Source organism: Takifugu flavidus, chromosome 9 (assembly GCF_003711565.1).
Source record: "Takifugu flavidus isolate HTHZ2018 chromosome 9, ASM371156v2, whole genome shotgun sequence".
NCBI classification, from domain to species: Eukaryota; Metazoa; Chordata; class Actinopteri; order Tetraodontiformes; family Tetraodontidae; genus Takifugu; species Takifugu flavidus.
Genome location: NC_079528.1, coordinates 15,077,366 through 15,094,920, shown reverse-complemented (window position 1 = coordinate 15,094,920; position 17,555 = coordinate 15,077,366). Strand labels below are relative to the sequence as shown.

Sequence of the window (17,555 nt, the reverse complement as noted above, 5' to 3'; positions counted from 1 at the left end):
AGGTGATCGGGTGTGGCCAGATCAGGTGGGGTTCCAGGCCGACCATGCTCCTGTTCTGGTGCCCTCCATGTCCCAGGAGTGTGCCCCTGTGTCAGAAGTGTTTACCGCCTGTGCAGTAACCCGTGCTATGGCCCAGGCTAACATTAGTGCTGCTTGTGAAAAGAAGGCCGAGAAAATGCCTCTTTTCATACCTGTCCCTCTGCAGTCGCTCCCACATGGTGAGTTGATAAGGAGCAGAAAGTAGATCCTTCATTGAGAGGGTTGTTTGAACAAGTTTCTCCCATGGAGGACTTTAATGATGCTTCTCAGGGTTACTTTATACTCCATGACCTTCTGGTGAGGAAATGGGTTCCTCATATGGACAACCTCTTGGGCAAAGCTGTCATCCAGATAGTGGTACCATTAAAATTCAGAGACCTGGTGTTAAAGACGTCACATGATATTGCAGGGCACATGGGGGTCAGAAAAACTTGCGCTCACATCCTGGGTTGTTTTTTTGGCCTCGTTTCAGACTTTGTCAAAACTTGTCATACTTGTCAGTTGACCAGTAAGCCTAACCAGTCCATTGCTCCAGCACCGCTGTATCCAATTCCAGCTATTGGTTCACCAATGGAATATTTAATCATTGATTGTGTGGGACCGTTGCCTCCTTCAAAGTCTGGTAGCCAATATAAATATCTGTACCCGTTGCGATCGATAACTGCTAAATCCGTAGTTAAGGCGCTGACTCAGTTTATTTCAGTGTTTGGCATTCCAAAAGTGGTGCAAAGTGATCAAGGCTCCAATTTCACTTCTAAGTTGTTTGCACAGGCATTACAACAATTTAACATCCATCACAATGTTTCATCTGCGTACCATCCAGAAAGCCAGGGTGCTTTAGAGCATTTTCATCAAACCTTGAAATCACTCCTGCGTTCTTTCTGCTTGGTCGTTATTGGGAGGAGGGATTGCCCTGGTTGCTGCTTTCGGCCAGAGAGGTGATTCAGGAAGGTACGGGGTTTAGCCCTAATGATTTGATTTTTGGACACACTGTGCGTGGACCTTTGGCTGTGTTGCAAACAGTGTCAACCCTCTACGCCACCACAAAACTTAATTGAGTATATTGATGGTTTTAGACACAGATTGTACGTAGCTAGGCACTTGGCAATTACAAACTTCTCAGAAGAAGATGAAGGCATGGTTTGACCGTTGTGCTGAGCAACGGCAGTTTACTCCTGGGGACCAAGTCCTGGTTTTGTTGCCAGTAGTGGGTTCACCATTTCAAGCTCGTTTTGCTGGCCCATTTACTGTATTGTGCAAGGTCTCTGAGCGGGACTATATGGTTGCTATGCCTAAACGGAGGAAAATTTGTCATGTCAACCTCCATGAAGCCTTATTTTGCTCGAGCCCCACTGCCTGTTGGTGCACGTACATCTCTGTCAGGGGGAAACCCAGCTCTTTGTGTTAATGAGGCCGCTGACCAGGTTGGTGCTGGGGGGGGGGGGGTCAGCAGAGGGAGAAGGGGAGGTGTCACCTGATGATGGAATTTTGCATGGACGTCTTAAGAATTCGGAAGTGTTACAAGCATTGCCTAACTTTCTGGGGCATCTGGATGAGGACAAACGAGTTAAATTAGTTGAACTCATAAACAGTTTTCCTGAGGTGTTTTCAGACGTTCCATCCCATACAGGTTTAATAGTGCACGACATCGATGTGGGCAGTGCTGAGCCAATTAAGCAACGTCTTTATCGAGTTTCTCCTGAGAAACGGGTGCAATTGGATGAGGAGGTACAGTATATGCTAGACAATAAAATTGCAGAGCCTTCAAGGTCTAGCTGGGCGTAACCTTGTCTCCTTATTCGAAAACCTGACTCTTCCTTTAGGCCGTGCACTAATTTTAGGAAGGTAAATGGTGTAACCAAACCAGATGTGTTTCCCTTGCCCCAAATGGAGGATTGTATTGACCAAGTAGGTTCAGCCAAGTATGTCAGTAAGTTTGACTTGCTGAAGGGTTACTGGCAAGTCCCCTTGTCTCCCCGGGCTCGGGAGATTAGTGCCTAATAGCCTCTGTTACAATCAAAATTGTTGCTAGGTGCTTTCCAGAATCCCAGGGCCTGACCCCCAACATGAGACAGTGGCAGGAAAAACTCCCCTTTAACAGGAAGAAACCTTGAGCAGGATCATATAGGGGGACCCTCCTGCTGATGGCCGGCTGGGTAGAGAGAGAGAGAAGGGGGGAGGACAGGTAGAGGAGAGAATAGGCAACAAGCTGTAAGTATAAGAGTTGAGGAGAGGAGAAAATAGGCGGATATCAGGGAAATACAATAATTACTACAAAGTGCTGGTGTAAGAGAAGAGCAGGTCAGCATACAGCTATAAAGGCGGTGATACCTGTAGATGGATACAGAAAGAGAGAGAGGAGAGAAGAGGATGCTGCCACCACCACCATATTTGACAGGGGGAAGGTGCATTCTGTCACGAACCAGATGAGAACCCAAATGCGACACAGGAGTTTGGCTGAACACCGCTTTATTGTCAGACACAGACAGGATTCACCGGGGAGCGAGCAGAATAGAATAGTCGGGGACAGGCAAGGTCGAGATCGGGCAGAAGGCAGACAGGGTATACCAGGGAGCAGGCAAAACAGAATGGTCAGGAACAGGCAAGGTCAGAACCGGGCAGGCAGGCAAACAGGAATACGCTGGAAAGTCATCGGAACATGAATAACGATCTGGCAGGGAGCAGGTGCGCCGCCGGGGATTAAGAAGGGGCTCATTAGTGTCCAGATGCACAACAGGTGTGCGGGGCGAAGTGACTCACGGGCATGATTGCCCGCAGCTGTAACACATTCAGAGTGATGTTTAATGTTCATTTAATTTTACTTGATGATGTTTTGGTTTTCTGTGCATGGGGCATCTCCTGCATGTCTGGCCATCCCAGGCAGAAAGATCCCTCATCTGTGGCTCTCCTTCAGGCAACAACATTGGTGATTTTGGGCTTTAAATAGAATAAATTTGAACTTAAACTAATGTGAAATTAAGAATTTCTGTTAAATATAGAATCTACTTGTGAGAAAAAACATAAATATTTCATATGCATATATGAACTCAAGAGGCATGCATTCATGTAACAATTAAGAGAGATTCTGACTAATGAATGAAGCAATAAATAAAACAGCCAAATTGCTGATGAAGGTCATTGGAAGTGTTGCTTGCTCTGAGGGCCGAGCTGCCTATTTTCATTTAACCCACATTAAAAGCTTTGCTCGTCCTCACTTACACTCTTCCACTTAATAAACCAGACATGGACACAGACAGGCACACATGGAGGCGCACAGGTAGCACTTGACATCCACTCTGCCCACACACCATCTGACAGACATTAAGATTTAGCCTGAAGTGAATAAATACATTTGGCCATTTGGACTTGGTCTCTTAATTAAATGACTAACCAGGCTGCTAATTTGGTGTGACATAATTAATTACAGCCAATTAGATAAACAGATGGGAGGAGTGTGTGGAGAGAAAATGAGTGAGGATCATTAACTTGTATGTGGGTGGATGGATCAGGCTCCACCATGAGCCAGACATTAAGGTATCAGGAAGCTCAGTGTAAATTGAGCAAGTGGGGGCTGCAATGTTGAGCAGATGCAAAGATTGGTTACCAATGCTCCTTCAGACTAATAATGAGCTACATTCTCTCCACATTAGCATCTGTTTGCACACTCCCTGCTCTCTCTCCATCAACAACCCCAAAAAAGAAGGTGGAGGCTTAAAACCTGATTGCTTCTCCTATCAATCTGAGGAGAAATGTAGTCTGCAACCATCATTATGACCACTGTTTCATTCTAAAACGTGAACAACAACATTAATCAATCACTGATTTAAAGCAGGAGGGACTAGTTGACCTGTGCGAAACACCCCAGTGTCCCAAGAGAAGTAACAACTGCCACTCCGCTGTGTGTGCGTGGTGAAACTGGATGGGTTCCAACATTTGTACTGGTGCAACGGTGCTGAACAAGAAATGGCTGAAGAAGAACAATAAAAGTTGCTGGAGTTGAGCCATTGTGTGGTTTAACAGTCATTTGCCTCAACTCGACTCTGCTCATTGTTTTGGAATTATCATAAGTGTGTAATGACAATAGTAATACACATGCCTGTTCATTAGCTGTGATTTAATGTGCTAGCTGTTTGCTACAGATGACAGATTTACCATTGAGCTTTTAACAGAGTCGGGCTTAAGTACACAGATAGGCATTATGGAACAGATACACAAGACTGCTGGGCTGAGGCCTGGCAAGGTGCTGGACGGTGGTGCTGGAAAATTGCTTGTGCTCAGGTTGACGGTCATGAGTTCAGACAAACTACTAAAACATTGCACCCCTACATCTCTAATTTGGACTGGTGGCTCTCATTCACATCTAGATGAAGTCTACTCTGTTACGATGCGTGGTTGTACCGGACCCGAACGCAGGCAAGACGCAGTGATGAAAGGTCCAAAGTAAGTTTTATTTAACAAACACAAAAAGGACAGTCCTCCTGGGCTGCCGGGAAGCAACAGTTCCAACTTCGGGTGCGTACAAAGAGCTTCAGCGCAAAATCTTTCGAAACCAACAAAGTCACCACAGACACCAAAAGCACACAAAAATCCTCTGACACTGGTAGGCCGGAGTTCTAGTCCTTAAATAGGCTGCTGATGGCCTGCAGTTGCGCCAACCGGTGGCCGGAGCATGGCTCCACCACGCCCCCTGCAGGACAAGACAACCGGGAAGCCTGGAACCCAACATACTCGTGACTCCAGAGGTTACCAGCATAATCAATAGGACAAGCACTACCCAACTTGAAGCCTTAACTTGAAGCAAGCTTGCTGAGGAATTACTGCATCATCTTGTAGGCGTGCACTTTCCACATCACCAGCTTGCATTTCACTAATATCCAGATGTTTGACTGGATAATATTTTTTAACTGAAACCTGTCTGGTTTTCCAACACTTTCTTGAAGAAATCTTCAGATCTTCAATGATATTGATTGTGTTTGCCATAACAAGGCTGGTGTTTATATTAGAAGTAATGGAGGAAAAGTGATCAAATGGCTGAACCAGTGTTCACAAACACACACAGATTCATCCCAGCTTCGCCTGCCTCTTTCTCTATGATGTGTGTGTGTGTGTGTGTGTGTGTGTGTGTGGTGTGTGTGTGTGTGTGTGTGTGCACGGACGGACATCACTTTAACTGTCAGGCAGAAAGAGAAACAGAGCAAAAGGGAGGGAGGGACCTTTCCTTCTGAACCAAAAGTGGGTCACAGAGGACCGGAGGTTAAAACTGTGACACCAACTTTCTGCTTGTTCCTGTTAAGCCCTGTTCTGCTTTGTGACTTTGATTTAAAAGCGAGTGTTTGAGTGACATAGCTGGGGAGAAAATGAAAGTGCAGCAGAAAATGTTGGAGAAATTATCTAAATCATGAAGATGCATCAACATTGTTACATTGCTACATGTTTTTTTTTAGTGTGAAGATTTCTTTTCATACATTTCATAAAACTGTAAACAATGCCCCACTGGGGTTTTCCACAATTCCCCCTAAACAACTAAATATGTTTAAAAAAAATAAGACAATAATGAAACAATGAAGAAAATGGTCTCTATGTTCAAAATGTGTTGTTGATTATATTTCTTGTGATTTCATGAAGCTAAAAGTTTGGTGGGCATCAGAACATACAAATCATAGCCATGTTTTTCAATGCTTCTTTCCTCTCATACTACATTTCAGTTGCACTACAAGGGTCAGCTTGTGCTCCTTCCTGATGGATGGAGAATGTTGGTGAATCTTCAGCTGAGCAGCAACGTGGGACGACATTCCTGTGAAATCTCAGGATGGTTGTTAACTTCTGGTCACCCAGAATATGGTAGAGTAATAACAAAACACTAGCAGAAGTAACCTAAACACCATATGAAGCTGTTTATTCCGTGACATTTATTGAATCTATCGTATTTATAATATAGATCGACTACATTTTAGGATGACGTGTAAATGAACTGTCACGATCTTGGTTCTGGTCTGTGTGTTTGGGTTGTTGTGTTCTGTGTGTTCCACTAGGGGGTGTGCTTGACCCATTTCTCCAGCTGGCTGCTTCCACAGCTGCTGCTAATCAGGGTAATTAGCAGACCTCTTTATCATCCAACAGTCCAGCATCACACTGTTTTGCCAGACTCCCAGTTCTTGCAATTCTATCGTTGACTAACCTTGCTGTCTTCTCTTTTCCTGAGGTCACAACATCTTCCCTCTCTGATGATCAATGCACAGATTGTTTGCTACACACATGAGTGGCGTGCACACTTACCTTCACTGTTGTAAATATCTTGTGAATAAATAGGTTCTCTATCAGATTTCGCACCTGTCTGCATTCTTGAATTTTGGCAACAGTTGTAACATGAACAAAGGTGTATTTTCAGGACTGGAAGGACAACCACCACTGCCGTAGGCCACAATGTATCATGGAACTCTCAGTTTTCCAGAACCTTTACCAAAAACAGAATTCCAGAAATGGAGCATATTGAGCCTCCATCCCCAGCCGGGTGCAGGTGTTTGAAATGGGGAGCCGTCCATCCCCGTGTGATTCACTTGTCTGGTACAATGTTTGAGCAATGTCTTTACTTTTTATGTTGCTATTAGTTTAGCTAGTATGTAGCAGTGGAAGTAGTTAGTAGCACATTGGACTCCTTAGTAAATTTTGTTTTAATTAAAAAACTGTTGTGATGTATTTTGTGTAATGCTTTGACTTCAATATGTTACAGTTAACACAATGCATGCAATAGAATTAAGAGGGAAAATGGCAACTGTTCATATCTGTTCAATTATTTGTGCATACCAAGATAATTCCACATGTATGTGTAAAAGAAAAACCAATCACTGTGTTTCATGGAACAAAACACACCCTCGCCTCTGTAAGTACACTGCATAAAAATGTCAGATAGATACGATCTAAACCAGTCTAGTGCTGTCCACCACACCGGTCTGAAAGTACAAGGGCACTGCCCCCGATGTCCACGCAATGTTTCAGAGGCGTGTCAACCAGGACAGCCCTACAACATCCAGAGCCTTAAGATTCCCCGGGCGGATCTCATCCACTCCCGGAGCTCCGCCGCCAAGCAGCTGCTTCACTACCTAAACAACTTCCGCTCCGGAAATTGCATGGTGGACCTCCTGGTCATCCGACTCTGTTCCACTTTGAGGATACGTGTTGGTAGGATTGAGGAGCTCCTGGAAGTATTCCTTCCACTGCCAGATAATTGCCCCAGGAGACGTCAGCAGCTCCCCATGCACACCTAACACGGTGTGGGCGAGTTGCCGCCTGCCACCCCTAAGGCGCCGGACAGTTTGCCAGAATCATAGCCTCACCGAACTCCTCCCATGCCCGAGTTTTTGCCTCCGTGACTGTCGCGGCCGCAACCCGCTTAGCCAACCTGTACTGGTCAGTTGCTTCCGGAGACCCACAGACCAGCCATGACCTGTAGGCCTCTTTCTTCAGCCTGATGGCTCCCCTCACCTCTGGTGTCCACCATCAGGTACGGGGATTACCGCCACAACCAGCACCAGCGGCCTTGCAGCCACAGCTTGCGACAGCCGCCTCGACAATGGCGGAGCGGAACATGGCCCATTCAGACTCTACCACCCCTCCCCTACCACCCTCGGAACGCGATCAAACCTCTGTCGGAGGTGGGAGTTGAAGACCAGCCTGACGGGTTCCTCCACCAAGCGTTACCAACAGACCCTCACTAAGCGTTTGGGCCTGCCAGGTCCACGCGGTGGCTCCCCCCCCCCATCTGATCCAACTCACCACCAGGTAGTGATCAGTTGACAGCTCTGCTCCTCTCTTCACCCGAGTGTCCAAAACATTTACAACATCTACATGGATATTAAAGTCTCTAATGATCATGACTTCGTCCGTTCTAAGGGCCAAGTCAGATAAGAAATCAGAGAACTCAGATAGGAACTCTGAATGTGGCCCAGCAGATGATCTCTACCTATTCTGATTTGTACCTGTCCTCTTCCTTCTCCTCTCTCTCTCTCTACATGAGCCTGGTCCTGCCCAAGGTTTCTTCCTGTTTCTTCCTGTCTTCCTTTAGTTTTCCTTGCCACTGTTGCTTGTTTGGGGTCAGGCCCTGGGATTCTGTAAAGCGCCTAGAAACAATTGTGATTGTAACAGACGCTATATAAATAATGATTGATTGACTGATTGATTGTGTGTATATATAAATATATATCTATATACTGTATGTGTGTGTGTGTGTGTGTGTGTGTGTGTGTGTGTGTGTGTGCCTGCTGATCCTAGCCGCTATGATGCCTGATAGGAGCTTCCATGTGGTGCTGAGGCAAGTTATGGGCCAGTATTGTGGATTGTGGATGGTATTGTGCCATTTTGGGGGTCCTTCATTTTGAGGATTGTCCGGCCCTGGTTTAGCCACTCTGGGTGGTTCCCTGATGTTAGCAGCTGGTTCATCTGTGCTGCCAGGCATTCATGGAGTGCAGTCAGCTTCTTAAGCAGTAGGTGTGAATCTTATTAGGCCCTGGTGCTTTATTGTGGACGCTCTTGTTTGGATGTCTGCTAATGTGATGACTAATGGGTCTTGTTCTGAAAGTTGGCTGTGCTCTGTCTGTAGGTCTTGCAGCCATTGGGCATTAGTATTGTGCATTGCCTTTTTCTCTCAGATACCCTTCCAGTATTGTTCAGTCTCAGCCCTGAGTGGGTCTGTTGTCATCTTGTTGCCCTGCCATTGAGAATGGACCTTTGCCGAGTTGGTGGAGAACACCCTGTTTTTCTCCTTGCCTCTACTTCTCTTGTGTACCTCTTTAGTCGGGTAGCCAGGGCTGTGAGCCATGTCATATTTTATTTTTAAAAAAAGAGTTATTGGATTATTTTACATGTACATGTTTTATTTTTCATTTACATTTTAGCACTTAACAAACAATCAATCAATCAGGTCAATCAGGTGGTAAAATATGTTTGTGTGTCCGGAGGACAAACCGAGAACTTTCAGCAGGCCGGACACCACAACAATGTAGTAAGTACACACAAACATCTCACCTCTTTTCTCACTGTGTGCAGGTGTCACGACTGTGAGCCTTTCACACAGGAGTGCTGCATTTCCAACAGCATCCGTGGCTTTGCGTTTTTTGTTTCTTGGACACAACTGGCACCTCTTTCTCTTCTGCTGGCCCTTTGTGCTTCTGTCCTGTGGCCAGATTGCAGCAGTTTTTGTCACTCCACAACTTCCCATGGCTTCATTGATGTAGGCTGGTAATGTTAGGAGTTTTCACTGGGGCTTCTCTCCAGTTCACTCCAATCAATCTGCACTCCTGATTCGCATCGATAGACAATCAACCTACTTGCCTTCTATTTTAAAAGCCTGGGTTGTCTCGTCCATCTTTGCCGATTTGTTGTTCAACCCCCTGTGGTTCAGCCTGGCTCCTAAAACGTTCAGGATTACATGTAAGCTTTTGGATTCCTGTTGCATGCTCAGGACTCATTGTCCGTTTGTTCTACAGATCGACCTCTCAGAAGCCTGTTCGTGCCGTAAAACAATGAATTTTGGGATGAAATTTCGCCTCCAGTTGATCAAGAACAAGTCCCGTATGTTGCAGAAAGTTGGTAGGCTCAGTTGGTAGGCTCTGGTCCACTTGTCATCACACCTGTTTTATTAAATTATCAGTCATGAGATGCTTCCATGCATCTATTGGGGAGACAGCACTAAACCCAGGTGCCCTGGTCGACTACTTAGCTGGGAGGTAACTCTGTCCTTACAGCACATTCTGTTGGACACAATAACCATTTCCTCTTTATAGTACTCATCAGAGGACTCCTGTGTCTGACAATATTCTGGGTCCTCTATATCCGAGATGTCAGAATCTGAGTCAATGCCTCCGCTGGGCTCTTCATCCCATCCATATAAAATCAATTGTAGGCCAAGGTCCATATGGATCCTAGCACCTATGTCACTTTAAGTAACAAAAAAAAATATTGGAAAGGAAACTGTTTGAAATGCACAGAAAACTATAAATCATACAAAAAACTAGCTAATATAACAATAGCCTAGTTAGCTAGGTGAGGTACAAAGTGTGTGTGTGTGTGTGTGTGTGTGTGTGTGTGTGTGTGTGTGTGTGTGTGTGTGCGTGTGTGTGTGTGTTGCCTACTGTTAGGCCCTGGGATTCTGGAAAGCGCCTTGAAATAATTTTGATTGTAAAAGGCGCCATATAAATAAAGATTGATTTGATTTGTTATCTAACAGTATTGTGTTTAGGTAGAGTTGCTAAGAATTAAAGGTTTGTTTTAAAAATTTTGAAGATTAACAACCCGTGGGGTCATTGTTGTTTTTTTGGGAAGTTGTTGCTGGAGAAGTCAGATGTAAGATAACTTTATAGTACAAACCCTAAATATTTTCATTTTACATTTCTTTCTTTCAATGATGACCTCACCTATCTGCACTGGCTAAACGTCACTGGATGACACTGACATCACACTGGACTGTTGAAGCGCACACCAGCTACAGATCCACCAACCCCACTAAACCAAAACAAAAACAGGAGTAACTGTAATTCATTCCAAAATATTTTTAATAAAGGTGATAATGATGTGAGTTGCTTGTGGGATGTTTGTGTGCTAAATGTTTTACTTTGGCTTTCCCCATCCTTCTCTGTCTTCCTTTCTCCCTTCCTCCCTCCCTGTCTCCTTTCCATCCTCTGTTCATGTCTGTCTTTTGGGTATGAGGATTATCTCTTTGCAGGCCGTCTCCTGTTTTTCTTGTGAAGTATGACTCCGTCTTTTAACTGGCTCACTCCTTTCAAACTGCCAGGTTTCTATTCATTCTCTGGCTTTCATCTCAAGTAAAACCACCAGTAAAAGCCATTACCAAGAGTCCAACCAACCTTCTCCTGTCAGCAAAAACACATGTCCTCTGGCAATGGAGCATTACAGCAGAGGCTGCTTTGGTGTCTTGAGTGAGATCCCATCGAAGGCCCTGTTTCTCCTCCTGTGTGTGTCTGTGTGTGTGTGAGAGCCCTCCACGTTATGAAAAGGACAGCTTTACCTAATACTTGTGGGGAGGATGGACACCAAGGTCACAAACACCTTCTCGGAACCGTTTTCACAAAGGCTGTTTCCGAAACCACACACTCGTTCCCTTTTCACTACTCACTACATGGGGGACATGGATTGAGTGAACTACGAAGTGCACTCAATTTAAAGTTAGTATTCGGACAACGGTGTCATTTACGGCGCACGTAAAGTGATGTCATGGTGTCGCATAATAATTACGAACCGGTCGCCGGGAAAAGTGGCCAGGTCCATTTAATTATTTTAACCCATCAGAAATACATTCAGCAGTCATTTTATGAAAATGCAATATTTTACCCTATAATTAACTTTATATAATAAAATAAAATATTAATGTCAATAATAATACAATATAATTACTTATTACCTAAAATAATTAGTGTCCCTTGACATTTTCAAGCCAAGACGTGATGGCACATTCTCAAGTCATATTCCGCTGTAGTGAAAACATTTAATAAAGCAATTTTTCATCAAAAAATGGATCCAGAGCTACTTTTCATCTTTGTAAATATTCTTTTACTGAGATTCTGTCGCCTGGTGAGGAACAGACGATTCCGAAGAACAATTTTAAGTGAGGGGTGGGGTCAGTGAAGATTGATTGATTTTTTTTAATTTTTTTTATACACATTTATGCTGTAATATTTTAAGATGATCATATTGGACCCCTACTGAAAAAAAAAATATTTCCAAAAATTTCATATATCAAACCGCACAGTAGAAATTACGTTAAAAAATGTCCCATCAGCCTTTACGGTATCACGTGATACCGTAATGGCTGATGGGATACATTTTCCGAGTTAGGGTGCTCGCTTGTACACTACTTTTCGCAGTGCATTGTGTGATACATTGAGTGCACTACATAGGGTACTGCGATGCTCACTAACAATTCAGACACTATTTCAAAATGGCGTCCACACTATTGAGTGCACTAGGGGGTATAGGGGGTGGTTTCGGAAACAGCCAAAGGCTACTTTGAGCTGTTAGTCTTCTTCTGCCTGTATGGTGGTTCACAAACAGCATGTTCATGCATTATCGCCACCTTCTGGACTGGAGTGTGGAAGGGAATACAATAATTTCTAAATCCTAAGGATTACTCTAGGTCTTCACCTCCTGAGGACTCCTAATGCTACTCCTTACTATGCCTTACTTTATTTACTTCTAAAATCCTAAAAAAAAAATCCCCCCAATTGCAACATCGTCTGAGTTTCTCCTCAAGAACTGTTAAATTAAACAGTATGTCATTGCTGTAATGCAACGTGTTCCTTTGATTGTGAATTTCAGAGCCTTATACTTTTCAGACTGGGAGAGGATAGTTCCAGTGCTTATTGTAACCTACACCATTCACAATTGTCTGTTTCTTGTTTTCTGTGCAATGAAAAATATGCTGCATTTCTGCCAAGGGCTCAGTTAGCATCTCTGCTAAGGGCAGATCTGGTTGAGCGTCGCCGACCACTAGAAAACTGCAGCTCAGATAAAAGCAAAAAAGTATGATGGATCACTGGGGCTTCCCATCTGATCATGTCTCTGATGGCATCTCCGCTAACCACTGTGGTAAAGTTTGCTAAACGGCTCCACTAGCTTCTCCGCTACCAGCACAGCTAGAGTTCCTGCTAATACAGTTTCCCATACTTGCAGATCAGTTTGAAGAAAGAGACATGGACTGAAATGCCTTCACTCTGCTCTCCTGCTTCATGATCTCTGCCTATTCTCATATCGACAGTTACACGACATTTGCAACAACAGCATGTTTGAACAGTTGTTTAAGCGCAGCATTTCTTTACAGCTGGTGGTAGTTGTCACAGAACAGAACAGGGACTACAGGCAGGGTTCGTACTACTACAAACCCTGCCTGCAGGGACTACAAGCAGGGTTTGTAGTAGTATGGGCGCAAAGCCACGGGTTTCAGGTGGTAAGTTCAGGAAAAATAGAACCTCCATCAGCAGAAACAGCAGGACTTGTGGCTTTGAAAGAAGCCCTTCTGGCCACCACAGGTCAAAGTGTCAATATTTTTACTTATTCAGCTTTTTCTTATCATGTTGTCAAATCAAATCAATCTTTATTTATATAGCGTCTTTTACAATTTAAATTGTTTCAAGGCGCTTTCCAAAATCCCAGGGCCTAACCCCAGACAAGCAACAGTGGCAAGGAAAAACTCCTCTTTAACAGGAAGAAACCTTGAGCAGGACCAGGCTCATGTAGGGGGACCCTCCTGCTGATGGCCGGCTGGGTAAAGAGAGAGGAGAGGGGGGAGAGAAAACCATGACCCAGTGGGGTGACAGAGGCCTGTCAGGTGATCATGTTTCTGGACCCCGGCAGCCTTGGCCTATAGCAGCATAGCTAAGATGTTAACTTAACGATTAGACGACCCGAAGTATGATAATTTATCTGTCTATGATAATAACTGGAACTACAGAATTAGTAACAATAAGCTTTTTCGAAGAGGAAGGTTTTAAGCCTAATCTTAAAAGTAGAGATGGAGTCAGCCTCCCGTACCTGGACAGGGAGCTGGTTCCATAGCAGGGGGGCCTGGTAGCTAAATGCTCGGCCCCCCATTCTTCCCCTAGAAACTCTGGGAACCACAAGTAGACCAGCATTCTGAGAGCGGAGCGGTCTATTGGGCTGATAAGGTGTCACTAGCTCCTCCAGGTAGGATGGAGCTAGGCCTCTGAGGACCTTGTAGGTCAGAAGAAGGGTTTTAAAAATTATCCTAAATTTAACGGGCAGCCAATGAAGCGACGCCAGTACAGGAGTTATGTGATCTCTTTTGTCAATACCTGTCAGAACTCTGGCTGCAGCATTTTGGATCAGCTGGAGGCTTCTTAAAGAGTTGTTTGGACACTCTGATAATAAAGAATTACAATAGTCCAGCCTGGAAGTAACAAATGCATGGACTAACTGTTCAGCATCATGCCGCGTCAGTAGTTTCCTAATTGTACATAGATTTAGGCTCTTGAATGAGAAATAGGTGGAAGACCGCAATCGGCCTCCCCCTGAAACATGAGGGTTTTCCTACAATTTTTCCATGTCCAAAAAAGGGGCTCTTCTCTCTGTTTGGTCGAGTAAATGTTGTTATGAAAATATTTCAGGAGAATATCCATTGTGTAGCAATTATTTGACCTGTCAAACTTTTCAAGTGCTTCATGGTGTACATGATCAGACCGATCGTTTAGATGAGTGGGATGCTATTTATTTTATTTCAAATTTCAAATCTGAAACATCCACTCTGATCAGTTGTCAAAGGTGCCATCCTCTGGTTGGTCACGGGGGTTCTTTAAGGGAGAGGTTTTTCTAAACCTTGGCCTCAAGAATTGCTTCATATGCCTTCAGAACTGAAACCTGTGGCTGTACTTTAACTTTACCCAACTGATGTATTTTCATTACTGTGGGGCAGCAACCTTTCAAGGAAACACATTTGGTCTTGTGTGTTATCGAAACCATGATGACATGATGAGCAAAGGGTTCTTTAAGATGTCCACAATTACTATTTTCCAGGTGCCTCACCTGGGCATACATGAAGGGTCATGTTATCACGCTCACTTCCTGCACAGCATGATTTTGTGTTTTCTGTCTCTGTTGTTGTTACTTGTTCCACCAGGGGGCGTGGTTGACCTGTTTCCCAGCTAGTGCGGGCTGCTGCCTCACCTGTGACTAATCATCTCGATTGGGAATCCTTTTAGGCAGCCAACACCAGCTGATCAGTGTCAGATTGTTTCATCCCTGCTGTTGATAACAGAACATTCAGAGACTCCACAACTTCACTGTTTAAACTAGCCTTTGAGCTTTTTCTCTCCTTCTGAGAGCTCCATGTCCCTCTGTTGAAGACAACCATTCCTTGTTGGGTTTTGTCGCACAATTTGCTTTGACAGGTTTAGGTCACCATAGCACCGTTGTACCTATTGTTATTAAACCTTTCACTTGGGGATTTTTGCTTCCTGTCTACATTTTGGTTTCCGTCTTTGTGTACTAGTCGTTTTTGTAACAATATCCAAGGTGCTGTGAAGGACTCTGTTGAATCCTGCTGCCAAATTCAATGGAGTGTAGCAATCAAAAACTCTAAAAAAAAAAAAAACTCATGTTCTTACTCAGATGGTCTCCCTTCTGTGCTTGTTCTGCTTGCATGTTTACAAGCCAATGTCCATCTTCATGAACATGTGTAGTCTACTCTTTTCAAATCAAAATCAAATCAATCTTTATTTATATAATGTCTGATACAATCAAAAGTGCTTTCCAGAATCCCAGGGCCTAACCCCAGACAAGCAACAGTGGCAAGGAAAAACTCCCCTTTAACAGAAGAAACCTTGAGCAGGACCAGTCTCCTGTAGGGGGACCCTCCTGCTGATGGCCGGCTGAGTAGAGAGAGAGGAGAAGGGGGAAGACAGGTAGAGGATAGAATAGGTAGGAGAGGAGAGGAGAGGAGAGAATAGGTAGAGATCATAGAAATACATTAATAGTACAAGCTGCTGGTATAAGAGTAGAGTGAGTCAGCAGGGTCGGAGGTCGGCAGGCCAGCATACAGCTGTAAAGGCAGCTAGACCTGTTGATGGATACAGAGGGTGGGGGGGGTGCAGAGAAACTATACAAGAAATAACATCATCACTGATATACTCGGAGAGGAGAGGAGAGGAGAGGAGAGGAGAGGAGAGGAGAGGAGAGGAGAGAGGAAACGATGACCCAGCAGGGTGACAGAGGCCTGTCAGGTGATCATGTTTCTGGACCCCGGCAGCTACAGACTCTGGGGACCACAAGTAAACCAGCATTTTGAGAGCAGAGTGGTCTATTAGGATGATAAGGTGTCACTAGCTCCTCCAGGTAGGATAGAGCCAGGCTTCTGATGACATTGTAGGTCAGAAAAAGAATTTTAAAAATTATTCTAAATTTAATGGTCAGCCAATGAAGAGATGTCAGTACAGGAGGTATGTGATCTCTTTTGTCAATACCTGTCAGAACTCTAGCTGCAGCATTTTGGATCACCTGGAGGCTTCTTAAAAAGTTGTTTGGACACCCTGATAATAAAGAATTACAATAGTCCAGCTTGGAAGTGACATGCATGGACTAACTTTTCAGTATCATGCCGCATCAGTAGTTCCAAGTTTACAGTCTGGACACAAACTAACCCGTTGACTCACATCCTCACTCAGCCAAAGTTTGTTGTGAAGATTGTGTTGTGAAGATTGTTGTGAACAACGCTGGGTGACGAAGTTGGTAGTTATGACTGATATCAGGTACATCCCGGGCCAACAAATAAATCGTAACTGCTTTGAGTCATGAGCCCTTTGTTGAGGAGAGTATCACCAACAAGCAAATTAAAAAACAAACAGGTACTGTTGAGAAAATATAATACAATAATTAAATTAAAATATAAATAACATGCAGATACCGTAACAAACCCCAAAGCTCTTAGTTAGTGTGTGCAGAACAAAGGTTTGGGTTACAGTGTTTTTGTTCAAGAACAGCATCATGTTAACATTTTTCACTTTAATTTCACTTCCTCTGTGACTCAATAACCATCCTGGTTTTGAACAAAGCCTCTCAGCTACCACTGATGATGCAACCACTGCCAGGGATTTTTGGCAAGTTTGCTCAGAGAGGGGGATGTTTGTTCATTGTTTTTACACCAAAGTATTGGACCCTGATCCCGAGGAATTGGCCTTTACTCAATGTGTACCTGCACATCTCAATTAGAGTATCAGTGCCTGTTGTCCGATGCTGCTGAGAGGCTAGGACTTAAGAGTCAAATTCTTCCCATATTCCACCGCTTGCTGGAGGTGGGGATGAAGCAGCCACTCCTCACAAGCTTGAGGTAGTTTCAGGAGCTGGGGGCAGAGCTGGAGGCAGATGATGAATGAGCTGTCATCCGTCTCACGGACTGCATTTCAGTTAGAAGTCAAGCTTTTGCGTGGTCAATGTTTTCAGAGTCACGGAATCCCAGGTTTCTAAATCTGTTGTCCAAAAAGGTGGAGACAACCAGACCAACATTGACATTGCCCTGACAGCTGAGCAGCTAGCTTGCTACCTTGAGAAGGTTTAGTGGTTCTGAGGAGCAGTGACACCAGGGGAATCATCTTGGACACATAAACAGGTTTCAGTTGCAATCTCTCTGCTTGCTTCCTCAAATGGTTTCAAGGCATTGATGGAGAGATGGCTGACAGACCATTCTTCCTCATTTAAACAGTGATCATATAAACTGGGCCTTCACCAAGACCTCAAAAAAATGAGACCCCAGCAAGGAAGAGGAGGAGAGAAATAAATGCCACAGCGTTTTGATCCCCCATCTGTTTCCAGAGTCTGAGAAATTTAGGAGGATCCTCCGAAAACATGACATACTGTTGCAGTTTAAACCAAGCAGCACTCTCAAAGACTGGTACACCTGAGGGACAAGACACCAAGACACAAACAATGTAATGTTGTTTATGCTGTACAGTGCCAGGAGGAATGCAAGGAACTGTACATTGGTGAAACCAAACAACCTC

At 44.3% G+C, this 17,555-nt stretch overlaps 1 protein-coding gene and 1 long non-coding RNA gene across 3 annotated transcripts in view; one reads left to right on the top strand and one right to left on the bottom strand.

The window, feature by feature from the left end:
* Window positions 1–17,555, bottom strand: part of LOC130531845 (uncharacterized) — a 447,745-nt gene that overhangs the window by 410,271 nt on the left and 19,919 nt on the right. The window lies entirely within an intron of this gene.
* LOC130531856 (uncharacterized) lies at window positions 2,760–7,065 on the top strand. Of its 2 annotated transcripts, none has more exons than XR_008952227.1 (3): window positions 2,760–2,965; window positions 5,745–6,128; window positions 6,242–7,065. It is a non-coding gene; the product is annotated as an uncharacterized LOC130531856 (long non-coding RNA). The 2 variants fall into 2 exon arrangements; XR_008952226.1 differs by lacking the exon at window positions 2,760–2,965 and adding an exon at window positions 4,629–4,868.